The 16,682-nt window shown below is 50.7% G+C and overlaps 1 pseudogene; it reads left to right on the forward strand.

The window, feature by feature from the left end:
• The first annotated feature begins 4,730 nt into the window (after window positions 1-4,730).
• Window positions 4,731-8,667, forward strand: LOC112396801 (probable glutamate--tRNA ligase, mitochondrial pseudogene; annotated as a pseudogene).
• The last annotated feature ends 8,015 nt before the right edge of the window (window positions 8,668-16,682 follow it).

The following is a 16,682-nucleotide window of genomic DNA, read 5'->3' on the forward strand; positions in this document are numbered from 1 at the left end:
GCGGCATGTGGGATCTTCCCGGACCGGGGCACGAACCCGTGTCCCCTGCATCGGCAGGCGGACTCTCAACCACTGCGCCACCAGGGAAGCCCCAAAGTGTGCCATTCCTTATCCCTGGCTTCAAGCAGGAAGAAGCTTGCAAACACCAGAGACATGGGACCATGGCCTTCTATGGCTCTGTGTCCACTCCCAGCCTGGGCCACGGAAAGGGTAGCGAGGAGGGCAGATGCACCACCTCCCTTACTCCTCCCCAACTGTCCTGTGATGTGGTGAGACATCCCAGGAACTGCTGGGCCTCCTTGTCTGGCCCAAGGGGGGCTTCCACCCCAGGATAAGGACCCTTACTTATCATGGCATCATGGACATTCCTGGAACAGCTGGATTCGGAAAGTCCTCCCCTGGCCTTAAAACCTATACTTGCACTCGAGCAGGCAGGGGCCAGGTGGCAACTTCAGGAAGTTCCAGAGTCTATGGAGCTCTCCATCTGGAAAATGGATCTCAGACCCTTCAGTGGCCCGGGAACGGGAAGTTACTGCCTACCTGCATGCCCTGGCAATGGGGAAGGCCATCAAAAGCCCCCACGACTCTTTGTCTGCTAGAGGCTCCCTGGCCACAGAAAAGGGTATTCCCCAGCATGATCAGGCAGCCTGAGCGCTCCTGAGTGGGGAATTCCCGGGCTCTTCATCACCTTTCAACCTGGAATTTACCAGCACTACAAACAGCTCCATCCAAAGCCCCTTTTTGGTCCATCCTCTCCACAGCTGCCGTGGTGAGCTTTGCAAACATAAATCAGATCACACCACTGCCCTGATTAAGACCTCTCCGTGGTCTTAGGAGAGGAGGCTCTGAAGCTGGCTATAGCTGAGGACTGCCCTTAGCTCCCAGAGACCTCTCTGATTTTTGACATATAACATTGTGTAAGTTTAAGATCTACACTGTGTTGGTTTGACACATGGTCCTTCAGTGAGTCGACGGCAGAGCTGGAGTTAAGCTCCGGTCCCCTATCTCCCAGCACCGTCCTCTGCCCACAGAACCAGGCTGCTTACAGAAAAAAGAAAACTAACTCCTGCTCCCCCTGGGTTATCCTAAGGCAGCCTCATCTACAGGCCCACAGAGACTTTCCGTTTCCTCCCATTCACCTTGTGGAGTCAAATAGTCCTGGGTTTGAAATCAGACTTGGCCACTTCCTAGCTATATGTCTTTAAACAGCCATTTAACCTCACTCCACCTCAGCTTCCTCACGTATAAAATGGAGCAAATGGTACCCTCATCATAGGGCTATTGTGAGAATTAATGAGCGAATGTATATAAAAAAGTTAGCACTTCCCTGGTGGTCCAGTGAGTAGGACGCCGTGCTCCCGGTGCAGGGGCCCCGGGTTCAATCCCTGGTCGGGGAACTAGATCCCGCACGCGTGCCGTGACTAAGAGTCTGCATGCCGCAACTAGGAGTCCACATGCCACAACTAAGAAGTCTGCATGCCTCAGCTAGGAAATCAGCATGCCACAACTAAAAAGAAGACCCCGCATGCCACAACGAAGATCCCGCGTGCTGCAACTAAGACCCAGTGCAGCCAAAATAAATACATTTTAAAAAAGAAGTTAGCACCGTGTTGGCAGATCTTAAACAATAAAAGGTTGCCATCATCATCATCACCATCATCATCCCCATCACTACGAACATCACCATGACTACTATTGGCACGGAGCTTCTGTTTTCTCTAGCCACCCCAGCTCTCATGGTCTACCCTCTCACCAATCCCTTCCATGCTCTCGATCCATTGGCCCCTACTGCTCTCACCCTGCCAAACCTCAACCCTGGATTGAACCCACCTCCTGCCTGCTCATCCCGCAGCCTGAAGGTTAGGGACACCCCAAGTTGAGGATTTTCTGCCTCGGCTGGGCCCTCGCCACCACCTGGATCACAGCAATCTTTCTCCTTGTACCTAGCACAGTTTTTTAAATGCCCCATGGAAAGTTTTCTGAACTTCCACCGTCTGTGTAAGCTCCCATTTCACCTCCCTCCTCCTCACTCTGAGCAGATAAAAAAATGTCTTAATAACCCCCCCCAAAATTAAGGCCTAAATGGGAGAAGTCCCATCATACCTTGGACCTTGCTCTCCTCTACATCCCTCCAGATGGCTTCCCTGTGGCAGCAGTGGTTAAGAATCCGCCTGCCAATGCAGGGGACACGGGTTTGAGCCCTGGTCCGGGAAGATCCCACATGCCACAGAGCAACTAAGTCCATGCGCCACAGGTCCTCCCCTCTCCATCCCAGGTTGGCCCTTCCCCAGGACTCTGGATCCCATGACCTCCAGCCTCCCAGCACATAACTGACCCGCTCTCCCCCTTTCTTCCCTTGTCTTTCCACCCTTTCCCTCTTCTCTGGGAGGCAGTGCCATAAGCTGGCTAACAGCACAAGCCCTGGGGTTACCTGCATGGGATCAGAACCAGCTCTGCCCCTTATTAGCTCAGTAACCTAAGGTAGGTCCAAGCCTGTATTCCCTCAGCTGTAAACTTGGGCTAATAATAGCATCTACCAAGCTCACAGGATTGTAGTGAGGATCAAATGAGATAATGCATGAATGGCTTTTAAAGTACAGTCTGCCCAATCATTAGTCATGGTTCCTGGCCTCTTCACACCAGCCAAGGCAACCTTGTTGCTTATATCCTTACCAAAGTATCCTTTCCTTGACTCCACGTGCCTACAGCTACCGCCCTTGGCTCTGCTCCTTTTTATAGCAAAACTCCTCCAAAGACAAGCTTATGCTCCTTTTCCCCACTTCTGCTCCTTCCCTTCTTTCCCCAAATCTCTCCAATCTGGCTGACAAACCCACGGCTCCACCAAAACTCGTCTTGTTGAGGCCTTCAATGACGTCCACCTTGCCAAACCCAAGGGCCACTCTCGTTTTCATCTTACTTCGCACAGCTGATGACTCTCTTCTTCTGGAAACACTCTTCCCTTAGCTTCCATGACCCCTACGTGTTCCTGATATGCCTCCTACCTCTCTGGCTACTCCTTCTTCCTCTCCTCTGTGGGCTTTCCTTTCTCTGTGGGTCCCTCAAATGTGAGTGTTTCTTAGGACCCCAGCCCTCTCCTCTTATCATTTGATATTTTCCCCATTGGCAATTTCATGAACAAATAGGTTCAAATCATGGGCAGAGCTCAAGAAGTAGTGCCTAGCTTCCAATCTGAGAAGAACGGTGAGGTTATAAATGGGCCTATCACGGGGTTACACGTTTAGAAGTTGGTGGATTGGTAACAAGTTGGGGAGTGGAGTCCTGAGGTCCTGAGCAATGTGAAAGTATGACATGCCTGTTCCCCTCAAGGTGCTAGCTGCACAGTAGGCCGACTGGCTCAGTGACCTGAGCAGTACTGGACACTCCCTCTCGCACCACAGCCTTCTACCTAGGAAGCCTTTGTCTCCTCCTTGGCTTATGGAAGCTGCTCATAAGAACATGGTGTACAGGCTGGTTCTAAGCAAGTGGGGTCACAAGAAGCAACACAGCAGTGGAAAACTGAGTCCAGGCAGAAAAGTGGAGTAAGCTAGAGGCAGAGGGTGACCTCTCTCATTTGAAATGAGCTCAGAAACTCATTCTTGAGTCTCCAGCAAGGTCAATAGAGGCAGCTGGGCAGAGGGATGAGACCAATTTGCCCAGTCTCCCATTTGGATGTCTCGTCTGCTAGGCAAAGCCTGGGATTGGGGACCCTGAGATGATGGCTGGCACCACAGAAGGTGTCCTGGAAGACCTGGTGTTCCTTTAGATGTGGGGTGGTGTCTTAGGTGTTTCTGAGGACAGGTAGTAAAAGCCAGCCTTCCTGTAATGGGGTGATTGCTTGTGGACAACTGTAGGCTGATCGCCCAGATCCAGTGGTTGGAAAGCATGTGGTGCAATCACTTGGCCCATGCCACGCAAAATCCCTAAGGTGTTCTCCAAGGACTCTGCCCTTCTGCTCCACTTGGCATCTGTCTGTGGTGGCAGCGGGCAGGGACGTGGCGATGGGAGGAGACAGAGTGTTGCCCTTAGAAAGACTTAGGGATTACCTTCCAAAACTCGGCCGGGAACTGAGGCCCTGAGTCTAACTCAGTGGCCTGGGAGATAGCTGACTCCTATTTTGAGTGTGGCTTTTTTTTTTTCTGGGGAAGGGACCGGCTGGTAACCACAGGTGAACCAAGCGGTCTCCTGCCGACAACGTATGAGCGTGCCCGCTGCTCCAGATACCCATCAAAATTGTATTGTAGACCTTCCTCATTTGATTCATTCTGCTGGATATGTGGTGGTATCACATAGATGTTTTGGTTTGCATTTTACAATGATCAGTCAAGATGAGCCCATTTCATATACGTATGGACCTTTTGATGTCTTCTTCATGAAGTGTCTCTGAGTCTTTTACTCAGTTTTCTATTAGATCGTCTTTCTCATTATTTGTAGACCTTCATTATACATTTCTTAACATGACTCCTTTGTCATTTCCATATATTTCAATTATCCCCCACTCTGTGGCATGCATTTTCACTTGTGTTTTCTCTTTATGATGTATTTTAATTACAGAAATTATTGATTTTAATGTAGTCCATTTTATTGATTTTTTCCATTGTAGTGTCTCTTGTGTCTAGTTAAGAAATCTTTACCTAAAGTCCTGCAGATATTATCTTGTTTTATCTCCTATAAGATGTGTTGATTTATCTTTCACATTTGGTTATTAATACATCTGGAAGCAGTTTTTGCATATGGCGTGAGGTGGGATCCAAATACGTATTTTCCCATGTGGATATCCAGATGGCCATTTTCCAAAAAGGCCATCCTTTCGCCAACGTACTTCAGTATTATCTTTGACATAAATCAAGTGACATGTGTTGGGTCAGTTTCTAGACTCTCTATTCCATTGCTCAGTTGTTTTTTTTTTTTTTGTTTTCTTCTGTTTTTTCATATCCCTGTGCCAATAACACATCAACGTAATTACTATGGCTTTACAAGTCTTTTTTTTTTTTTTTTTGAGGTACGCGGGCCTCTCGCTGTCGTGGTCTCTCCCGTTGCGGAGCACAGGCTCCGGACGCGCAGGCTCAGCGGCCGTGGCTCACGGGCCCAGCCGCTCCGCGCCACGTGGGATCCTCCCACACCGGGGCACGAACCCGCGTCCCCCGCATCGGCAGGCGGACTCCCAACCACTGCGCCACCAGGGAAGCCCCTACAAGTCTTGATATATGGTGATGTAAGTGCCCTTCGCTTTGTTCTTCTTCAGGATTATCTTAACTATTTTCAGCCCTTTGTATTTCCATATAAATTTGATAATCAGATTGTCAATGCACAAACACACACACGGCCTACTGTGATTTTGTATTGCAATCACATTGTGTCTATAGATCAATTTGGGGAGAATTAACTTCTTAACAATATTGATCCTTCCAATCCATGAACGTGATATATATCTCCATTTCTCTAGATTGTCTTTTATTCATCAGCAACGTTCTGTCATATTCAGCGTAGAAATCTTGTGCATCTATTTTTATATTAAATCCTGCATAATTAATGGGTTTTTTGTTGCTACTGTAAATGGTATCATTAAAATCTTTTCCTGTTTGTTTGTTGCTAGTATATAAAATAACATTGCTCATTAATTCTAATGGCTTATCAGTAGATTTTTAAAATTATGCCTGCTCCAGGTTTTAAATTAAAATATTACTAGAGACACTGCATTGGTCCACGAGTCTCTGCTCCCTACCATATTCCATTCTGCTCTGTGCAGATCATAGCATTTACGAGAAGTCCGTTTTGGGTGTAACCTGAGGCTCATGAGACATGCCCCTGGGTTTCTTATGGCAGGAGCCTGAGATTTTAACCAAATGAAATTTAGAAATAGATAAAACCTTTAGTAAGTGTGCATTACTTGTCAAGTATTGCTCTAAGGGACTACTGTTCTTAGTCCTTTGCAGGTGTTAACTCATTTAAGCTCCTTAACAGTCCTGTGAATTAGGTACTGTCGTAATCTCATTGAACAGATGGGGGGAAACTGAGAGAAGACAAAAAACTTTCCCAAGGTCAGCCAACATGTTAGTGGCTAAGCGTTTCGCCGTCACACTATTTGGCCGCTCCTAGTCTATAGAGTCTTCAGCCTGGCTGTCTCAACGTGAGGCTCTCCACCTCCTCGTCCTGAGCCCTGGCTTTCCCCCCAAGTCATCACTCCATCTGGCTACTTCTGGAGATTAAGGGTTCGGGACATCAGGGCAAGCTTCATAGAGGTGAGCTGGTCTTTAAAGGCTGAGGGGGACTGAGCATGTAAAGATGAAGTGAGGAACGGTGTCAAAGACATGGAGAAGAGACAGAGAGAAATACAGAGTACGGGTTCTCGATCTAGGACTGGTCTTGGTGGGACCCAGAGTTTTCATATCAGTTATTGTCATTACCAATATTACTTTTGCCCTTAGTGCTTTCATCAGAACAGTCATACGTGCCACCATTAATGCTAGAGTCATTTGAAAATGCCTCATCTTTGTATTGTTCAGTCACTGCGAAGGTCACATTTCTTCCGTGGTATCATTACAACCTACAATGACTAACGGAAATATTTGAGTGTATCTCTGTTGCAGACCTATGGAAATACAACTTGTTACAGCCTCCCTCCACCCATTGTGATTAGGTCTGGCCTCACAACTTCCCATACATTAGCAATATCATAAGAGAATACTTGAGGGCGTATCAATGTGTTCTCAGAAAATGTTTCTAGTTTCTTTGCTTGGGATCAAGAACCTTCAAGAGAATGACTGGGGATAGGGCTCGGGTGGTCAGAGGACAGGAACAATCAAGAACCACTGCCTTAAGAATCAGTACGATGGCGTCAAAAGCACAAGCAACGAAAGAAAAAAGAAATAAGTTGGACTTTATCAAAATGACAACTTTTTGTGCATCAGAGGACACTACCAAGAAAGTGAAAAGACAGCCCTCAGACTGGGAAAAAAGAATTGCAAATCATATATCTGATAGGGGTCTAGTATCTAGAACATATAAACGACTCTTGGTCCCCGGAAGTGATGCACCGAGAAGCCCACGTGTGCAATTCTATCCCAACGTGGCGGTGCTCCTGAAGAGGTTGCTGCATCCCCGGAGGCCCCCAGTGGCCTTGGGCCACCCCCTGGGACGGGGTGCGAGGCCAGCCTGGGCACCGATTCCAGGGCTGCTGTGCGAGTGCGGTTCGCCCCCAGCCCCACAAGCTTCTTGCACCTGGGCGGCCTCCACACTGCCTTGTACAACTACGTCTTTGCCAAGAAGCACCTGAGGCTGGAGGACATGGATCAGACCTGCCTTGTGCTTGGGGCAGCAGAGAATATTGAGGACATGCTGGAGTGGGCAGGCGTCCCCCCCGGACAAGAGCCCCCGCCGGGGAGGTCCTGAAGGGCCCTACCTGGAATCTCAGCGACTTGCGCTCTACACGCATGCTACCGAAGCTCTGCTGAAGAGGGAGGCCCTGAGGAACCATCAGACTCGCCAGTATGACAATCAGTGCCGGAGCCTGAGCCAGGCGCAGGTGGCCCAGAAGCTGGCCAAAGACCCCAAGCATGCCACCCACTTCTGCCCGGAGGGGAGACACCAGCCTTCCAGGACTTGGTGTATGGCTGGAATCCGCACGAGGTGGCCAGCATGGAGGGGGACCCGGTCATCCTGAAGAGTGATGGCTTCCCCACGTACCACCCGGCCTGCATGGTGATCGACCACCACATGGGCATCAGCTGCTTGCTGCGGGGCTCCGAGTGGCTGGTCCCCACCTCTAAGCACCTGCTCCTCCACCAGGCCCTGGGCTGGCAGCCCCCGCGCTTTGCCCACCTGCCCCTGCTTCTCAACAGGGATGGCAGCAAGCTGTCCAAGAGACAAGGGGACATTTGCTGCCGGCGGCTTCCTGCCGATGCCCTGCTTGACATCATCACCAACCGCGGCTCAGGGTTTGCAGAGAACCAAATGGGGAGGGCCTTGCCAGAGCTGATCACACAGTCTAACCTGACCCGGATCACCTGCCACTCAGCCCTGCTGGACCCGGAAAAGCTCCCAGAATTCAACAGGCTGCACCTCCGCCAGCTGGTGAGCGATGAGACCCAGAGACGCCAGCTGGTGGGGAAGCTGCAGGCCCTCGCGGAAGAGGCTTTCGGGAGCCAGCTGCAAGACAGGCGTGTGCTGGACGCAGCCTATGTGGAGAGGATCGTCCTGCTGAGACAGGGGCACATTTGCCGCCTGCAGGATTCGGTCTCCCCAGCGCACTCCTACCTGTGGACTCGCCCTGCCGTGGGTCGAGCGCAGCTGGGTGCCGTCTCAGAGAGGGTGGACGTCATTGCCAAGCATGTGCCGGGGCTTTTAGAAGGATCCGGTGGGAACTTAACTCAGGACATGCTGAACGGAGAACTGAAGAAGCTGCCAGAAAGTCTGGAAGGCACCAAACACAGTAACGCGATGAAGCTCCAAAGGAAGTGCGGGAACGAATACAGAAGGTGCTTTCCAGATGGAGAGAAGGTGTGCAGGACAGCGGAGGTGGCCGTGGGAACCGTAGTTGCGGGACCTGCCCTCAGACAGGGGGAGCAGGGGGCCTGGACCCCGTCGGAAGCTCGTGGAAGGAACCAAGAGTGGGCACAGAGCCTCCGGGTGCACAGGTGCATTTATGGCGCCACGCCAGGCATGTCCTAATGAGTCGGCCAGTGTCGGCCAGCCACCTCTCACCTCCCTGCCTCTGGAAAGGAAGGCCTCATATGTGGTTCTGACACCACAGTACACAGCAGAGGTTAGGAGCTGGTTCACAGAACAGTCACAGCTCATGTTTTAGTCTGCTCGGGCTGCCACAACAGAATACCACAGACTGGTGGCTTAAACAGCAGGAAATGATTTTCTCAGAGTTCTGGAAGCTGGCAGTCCAAGATCAAGGTATCGGCAGATTTCGTTTCTCCTGAGGCCTCTCTCCTCGGCTTGCAGACAGCTGCCCTTTTGCTCTCTCCTCACACGGTATTCCCTCTGTATGTGCCCTCGGTATCTCTCTGTTTGTCCGAACGCCCTCTTCTTAAGAGGACACCAGTCCTCTTAAGTGGACACAGGTGATATTGGGGACATTTCTGCTTTCTGTTTGTCTGCTCCACTAGTTGGCCACCAAAACCAAGATGAAGAAAAGTTCGTCATTACTGGTTGTATGAATATCTCCAGATACTTACTCTCAGAGTCTGTTGGTATGGGAGTTTCTCATTCTTCAATTTATTGCCCTCTCAGCAGTAGTTCTAGCTACAAGGGCCTTCATTATATCCTAATTGCCAGTGCCAATCCCCTTATTTTTTATGTTAAAAATCCATTTGTAAATACATTTCAGCAGCTCTACCATCTCAGCATCATCGCTAATTTAATCTCCCTCCCCCTCTATTAGCGCCACAGGGGGCTGACCAGAGCAGGCAGCGCCCAGGCTAATCAGATCACTAGTTTGTCTGAACGTTGCGCTCAGCAGGAACTCGATGGGATGTAGTGGGTCAGACCGGGGGCAGATTAAATCTTCCACCAGCTAGCTCTCAGGACCAACCAGGGGAGGGACCTGGAAGCAGACAATGAAAACATGGACCTCAGCTTGGAGGGGCTGATGGGGAACGGTCTGGGAAACTGTCAGGCAAGGTTGCTGGAATTGAGGGCTCTGCGAGGGTGTGATTGGATGCAAAGGAGAATTTCCCGGCATATGAAGCAGTGCTTCTCATCTGACCTGTTCACGCACCACTTCTCAGAACACTTCACGCAGTGAGCTGTGGCAAAGAGCGTAGTGAACAGCAAATCGGGAGACTGGGGGCTTTACCTACTTGTTTCCTCACTCACTGGGTGTCTTGGCGAGCTCCCTCACCTCCCTGGGTATCACATTCCTCAACTGGGGGTAATGATCCCAACCCTACTGACCCCTCAAAATTTTGATGAGGGCCAAATGAAATTTAAAATAAAAAAGTTTTAGTGAGCACGTATTAGTTGTCAAGCACTGCTCGAAGGAGGTACTGTTCTTAGCCCTTTGCATGTATTAATTCATTTAATTTCCTCAACGGCCCTATGAGGAAGGTACCACCATAATTTTATGGAACAGATAGGGAAACTGAGACAGAGAGGACAAACCTTTCCCAAGGGCACACAGCACATCAGTGGCCAAGCGTTTCAGCACGGTATTATTGAGCCACTCCAGGTCTATAAAATCAAGCTCCCCAGCCTGGCCCCGTCAGCTGGAGGTTCTCTCTCTCTTTTTTTTTTTTAATTAATTTATTTATTTTTGGCTGTGTTGGGTCTTCGTTTCTGTGCGAGGGCTTTCTCTAGTTGTGGCAAGCAGGGGGCCTCTCTTCATCTCAGTGCACGGGCCTCTCACTATCGCGGCCTCTCTTGTTGCAGAGCGCAGGCTCAGTAGTTGTGGCTCACAGGCCCAGTTGCTCCGCGGCATGTGGGATCCTCCCGGACCGGGGCTCGAACCCGTGTCCCCTGCAACGGCAGGCGGACTCTCAACCACTGCGCCACGAGGGAAGCCCAGCTGGAGGTTCCCTTCACCTCATCCTGAGCCCTGGCTCTCAGCAGGTAGGAGAGGGGTAAGCATCCTTCCCGTTCCACCATGCTCCTCTCATTACACGCCATCTGCGTGTAAATTCTCCTCCTCTTCAGCTACTCACGCCACCAGGTGCCTCTGCCGTCCTCCTCCCCTCCTGGTTGCTGTCATCTAACGGCCTCCTACGCATGTCACTGGAGACTCAGCCACAGGCTCATAGTCTCTCTTCTCCCCCAAAGCCAGACCATCACCTTGGGTGACTTCAGTGTCCAGGAGGGCAACCCAGCCGTAAGTGTACCTACCAGTCACAGTTCAGTCAGGGAAGCAGAGTCATGATGGGCGTGAAGGGAGATTAGACCTCACAACATGGTGGGAGATGCTGGGCAGTGAGGTCTAGAAGGGAGAGTTGGAGGGTCAGAGCAAGGGTTCCTAAAGCGTTTCCCCAAAGCGCTGGTATGATGAACAAGTGAGAGCTTACAGGAAAATTGGAGAAGCTAAGTGTGTTTGGCTGCTTCGGTCAGCAAAGAAGGCGAGGTTGTGGGGAAGTCTATGGAAGCTGCTGCCTCTGTGTTCTATCACCAAGCATCTGATGGTGGGCCTGAGGCCCCGGGCCACCGCTGGGAAGAAGAGCTGGGTGTAGAACAGAGGAAAGCAAGGACAAACTGGAACATTCTATGCACCTCTGCCTCCATCTGTCACCATATTTGGCCGTGAAGACTTTCAGGAAGCAACGGGCTCTTCTTCACACATCAGCCTTCTCATCACCAGGGACCTTCCCCTCCTCCCGTCTTCAGCCACCCCTTCCATAGTCATAACCCAAATGTACTCATCCTCTGAAATTCCTCATGTAGTCATCATGCAGTATGGCCACAGCCCCTTCAGTTGTTCTCACTGAGGTCACTAACCACCCCCTTGTCATTCATTCAACAAACATTCATTGAGCTCCCCACTGTGTGTCAGCCGGGACACCGTGGTGAACAAAGACAGATCAGAACATGCTCTCATGATCTTCCAGTCTGGTCGGGGTGATGGGTTTTGATTCTACTATAGTCCCACAAATAAATAAAGAATCGTAGGGGAGAAAAACACTCTGAAGGAGAGGTAAGGACATGGTGCAATGAAAGAGTAGCTGGGCGAATTTCTCTGAATCAGGGACGTCAGGGAAGGCTTCCCTCAGGAAGTGATGGTTGCACTGAGACGCTGTATTAGAAGTTAACTAGGGACTTTCCTGGCGGTCCAGTGGTTAGGACTCGGAGCTTCCACTGCAGGGGGCACAGGTTCAATCTCTAGTCAGGGAAGATCCCGCAAGCCACACAATGTAAAAAAAAAAAAAAAAAAGGTTAACTAAACCTTGCTCAATTCCTGCTGTTATCCCAGAGGCAGGTTTCCCAATTCCGCAGTTCAGCCCAGCGAATGGGACCAGCCGCCATCGTCTCTCCCCTGAATGACTGCGTCAGCCCGTTTCCAAACCTTGACACCTTACAGTCTGCTTCCAGCACAGCAGCCAGAGAGACTGTATGAAAACACAAGCTAGGTCCCATCGCTCCTCTGCTCAAAACCCTGCACCAGCTCCCATCCCATGCAGAATGAGAGCCCAAGTCCTCACCATGGCCTACTAGGCCCTTTCCGTCTTCTGGCCCCGACCACCACTCTCATCTCCTCGCCTTATACCCAAAGGATGAGAGAGAAAGATTTCCAACAAACAATGTCTGCAAAAGCCTTGTAGCGAGAGAAACCAGGATTCCCTAGTGCCCCACTCACTCCTCAACTCACTCCAACCTGGTTTCCTTCTCTATCATGCCACCAAACAATTTCTGTTAAGGTCACCAAGGTTCACTTTGTCACTAAAATAAGCTTTGTAGAGAAGGAATTATATTCCAGGAGAGGGTGGATGGCTAGGTTAGCATCCTCAAGGTAGACGCAGCAGCAGGACCTGGGGGGTGAATGGGATTGTTTGGAAGGTATTAGAAGACAGGGATTGAACTGATGCATAATGGGGGCTCAGATGAATTGGGAAAGCAAAGAGCCAGGAGAGGCTGATGAACCGCGAGACGGGCAGAGAGAAGAGCATGGACAAAGAGAGTGTGTGTGGCCCACGTGAGGACCTGAGCGGCCGGAGTGTGGATGGGAGGCTGGGGAGAGAGGTAAGGGACAGGACCTGGGTCATGAGTGACTTTGTAGCTCATGCTAAGGAGTTTCCACTATATCCTGATGGCCACGGAACCCATCGGGGCTGGGAAAGATCCTCAAGTCAGATTTGGACACGATGAGTGGGTGCTGGCCGTGGGGATGCTTGTGTGCAGATGCCCACCTTACTATGGAGGAAAGGTCGGGAGTAGAGGTAGAGCCATTGGCTTTGTCTGCACACGAGTGGTAATTCAAGTCCCGAGTGTGGATGAGCTTGATGGAGACGGAGTGTGGACAGAGAAAGGGCCAGGAGCCCAAAACTGAGCACTGAGGGGCAAAAAATTTTACACAGGAGACTTGGAGTGGACTGAGGTCAGAGGAAAGCCAGGAGAGGTGGTGTCCTGGAAGCCCGTGGAAGAGACCCTTTCAGAAGAGGAGCGATGGGCCAGAGCTGTCAAGAGGTCCCAGAAGATCAGAACCTCTTTGAATCTAAATCCCGGGCCCAGTATCCAGTACCCAGCCATGTCCCTGGCACAGCAGAGGCACTCAAGGTTTGTGGAAGGAAGGAGTTGATGCTTAAATGTTTCGGTAATAAACAGCACAGGCAGCAGTCCTTCACATGTTTGTTTACTACAGGGCACCCCTAGGGCTGAATGATTCGAGTCACTGAAATCAGCACGCTGGTGCCAGTCTTATGGCCCACGCTTTCTATCGCCTTGCTAGCCAGCGGGAGCCATCTGCCTTCCAGAAGGAGCCCCTAGAACCAAGGCCCGGCCCTGGGGCCCTGAGATTGTTCCCATAGGCAGGAATCCTGGAGCTTCTCGGGATGTCTGATCGATCCCATGGGTGGGGTCAGAGTAGAGGATCCAAGAGCCTAGAGAGGAGCGAAACGGGGACCAAGACCCATGAAAATCTCTGTCTGGGCGAGGGGTTCCCTGGAACTGGTTGGGGGCTTCCTTCGAGGAAGGCACTGCAAAGCCTGGAACTCCTGAGACGCAGGGCCAAGGAGGAGGGGTCTGGCTTGCTGGGGTTTAAGGGCAGTCCCCAAAGCTGGAACTGGAAGGGGAAAGTCGTTCTGTGACTCTGTGTGGGGAAGGATCACCAAGAGATGGTCAGGGACGGACTGCAGGTACAAGCATGCACCTTCACCCCCGACCCCAATCCCAGAGTCAAGGGCAGAGCAGCCTGCAGTGCGCAGACTGACCGTAGGGTGGCGGGCGCGTGCAGCGCAGCCCCGCGGCGGAGCCCGGGCACTCCCGCCCAGCCCTCCCGCGCTTGGCCGCCGCGTTTGTATTTGGAATGCGAGCCGCCACCGCGTGAATTATTAAAGCCCTGACTCCGAGCTCAACTCGCCCTATGCGGAGCTGGCTCAGCGCAGCGGGAGAAGCCGGCCTCTGGCTAAGCCGCGGTCCCCCGGGTTCGAGTTGGAAGGCCTTGGAGGTCACCTGGGCCCACCCTCTACTTCGGGGGAGGCGTCCAGAGGGGACGGGGCCTTGCTCAAGCTAAAACAGGCGCATTCCTGCCCTGGGGTCTTTGCTCTAGCTGTCCCCTCTGCTGGAATGCACTTTCCCTGATATCAACTTCGTCCTTCCGGGTGTCACTTTATCAGTGAGGCCTTCCCTGACCACTCTGGTTTGTGTTTTTGTTTGTTTGTTTGTTTTTGCGGTACGCGGGCCTCTCACTGGTGTGACGCGCAGGCTCAGCGGCCATGGCTCACGGGCCCAGCCGTCCCACAGCACGTGGGATCTTCCCGGACCGGAGCATGAACCCGTGTCCCCTGCATCGGCAGGCGGACTCTCAACCGCTGCGCCACCAGGGAAGCCCTGGTTTGTGTTTTTTTAATTAAAGTATAGTTGATTTACAATGTTGTGTTAATTTCTGTTGTACAACAAAGGGATTCAGTTTTATATATCTATATGGATATATTCTTTTTCATATTCTTTTCCATTATGGTTTATCACAGGATATTGAATATAGTTCCCTATGCTATACAGCAGGGCCTTGTTTGTTATCCCTTCTATATATAATACTTTGCATCTGCTAATCCCAAACTCCCAATCTGTCCTTCCCCACGCCCCTCCCCCTTGGCAACCACAAGTCTGTTCTCTGTCTGTTTCTGTTTCGCAGATAAGTTCATTTGTGTCATAACTTAGATTCCACATAGAAGTGATATCATATGACATTTGTCTTTCTCTGTCTGACTTACTTCACTTAGTATGATAATGTCTAGGTCCACGGTCTGTGCAGTGGACGCAAGGTCCCCGTTGCAAAGTTCCCCGTCTAGCCCTTTCCCTGGTGTCTTGCTGCCACTCCCACCCGAAGTTCCCAAAGTACGCTGCTTCCTCCCCCTCCAAAAAGGCTCCAGCCCAGGTGCACCTACAGATCCCTTCCCTAAATTCCTCCAGGGCACAGCCAACAGACTGGGAGGGGAGGTGGGGTGCGTCTTCCCAGATTTCTGCTCAGGGCACAGTGCTGCTGTGAAACTAGGGGTACACGTATCTTGTCAGATTAGAGTTTTTCCCCGATCACACCGTTTAATACTCTGTCACTGTCCGCATCGTGTTCTTCTTTTTTCCATAGCGCTTGCTAACATACTCTACTGGTTCCTCATTTATGATGCCTCCTGTATGTCCATCACTACCTGCTATGTTGTAAACCTCAGAAGGGCAGGGATCTCGGTTTGCTTCACTGATGTACCCCAAGTGTCTAAACCAGTGTTGAATGAATCAATGAAAGAAAGAAGAAGGAAGGAAGGCATATGTCCTGATGGGAGCAGTCCTTGGAAGCCCTAAGAGGTTGTATACTTCTAACGCCCTTACCTGTGCCTCTGGATGTGGCATGGGAGTATCAGAGCTGGTTGAGAGAGGCTCACAGCCGGGTCCATGGATGCTTTTAATCACAAGCTACCTTCCATCCTTGTCAAAAATAAATGTGGATTCCCGGGGAGTTGCAGTGGGGGTAGGGAGGTTAATGTTGACAGGAGACTCTGAAAACATTTCGAGGGCCAAAAGCATGTATTTTTGCCAGATAATCCTGGAAACTCACCACCCTTGCTGAAATTGTTTCTCTGTGAAAATGGGCTCTGAGGTTTAAAAAAACAAAATACAAAAAAACTGAAAAGCACTTTGGAAACACAGCCCCAAACTCCTCAGTCAGAATGGCCTGAACTGAAAACATGACAATGGTCCCACTAGAGAAACACGTCGTTCAAGTACACATGGGAAACTGCACTCTGGCAGGACAACATCCTGAGTAATGTCCAAAGGACAGTTTCTAGAGCAATTGATCTGTCTATGTGCAATGCTTCATCGGGAGCAGATGTGTGCCTTGTTTTTCTCATTACTGTGATTTACTGTCTTCTGAGCTTATTAAAGACAGAGGCATGAGCCCACTTTGGTGTGTGTGTCCTGGGGGAATGAGGGGATAGAGGGAGGGGGAGAGAAAGGGAAGGGGGACGGAGGGCCAGGCGAGGAGCTTGGGAGATCTCCACTCTGCACCGGTGGTTTGGATTCCTGCTTCTGCTGCCCAGAGCTGCTCTCATGCCTGAGAGCACCCAGTTGGCTGAACCTGGGCTGATGGGTTGGTCCACTTCGTGGAGTGTTCCTCACCAGTCGCCCTTCAACACATGCACAACATCTGCTTTTACCAGATCAAACATAGCCACGTGACTAACCACCAAATGGGAAGAGAAAGAGATGGCTTCGCTCTTCTCAGCTCCACTCAGCATACGGGAATCAATTTCATTTAATAGGTTTGTATGTTGTAGAATTTCCTGTTCCACAGTCACGTCAACCCAGATTCTCTTCCTCAGGGTGGTTTCACACACACAGACACATTCACACACACGCTCACACAGTCACACATACATGAATTTATACACACTTGCACCTGGTCACTTACTTATATATCTACTCACACATTCACAAACACACCCACGTACTCAGACACACATGCATAAAATGACTCATAGATACACACACACATACTTACACGCATGTTCATACACCTGCGTTCACATATGAACACTCCCCAG

This window comes from Neophocaena asiaeorientalis, unplaced genomic scaffold, assembly GCF_003031525.2.
Source record: "Neophocaena asiaeorientalis asiaeorientalis breed wild unplaced genomic scaffold, Neophocaena_asiaeorientalis_V1.1 scaffold823, whole genome shotgun sequence".
In the NCBI taxonomy this organism is placed as follows: Eukaryota; Metazoa; Chordata; class Mammalia; order Artiodactyla; family Phocoenidae; genus Neophocaena; species Neophocaena asiaeorientalis.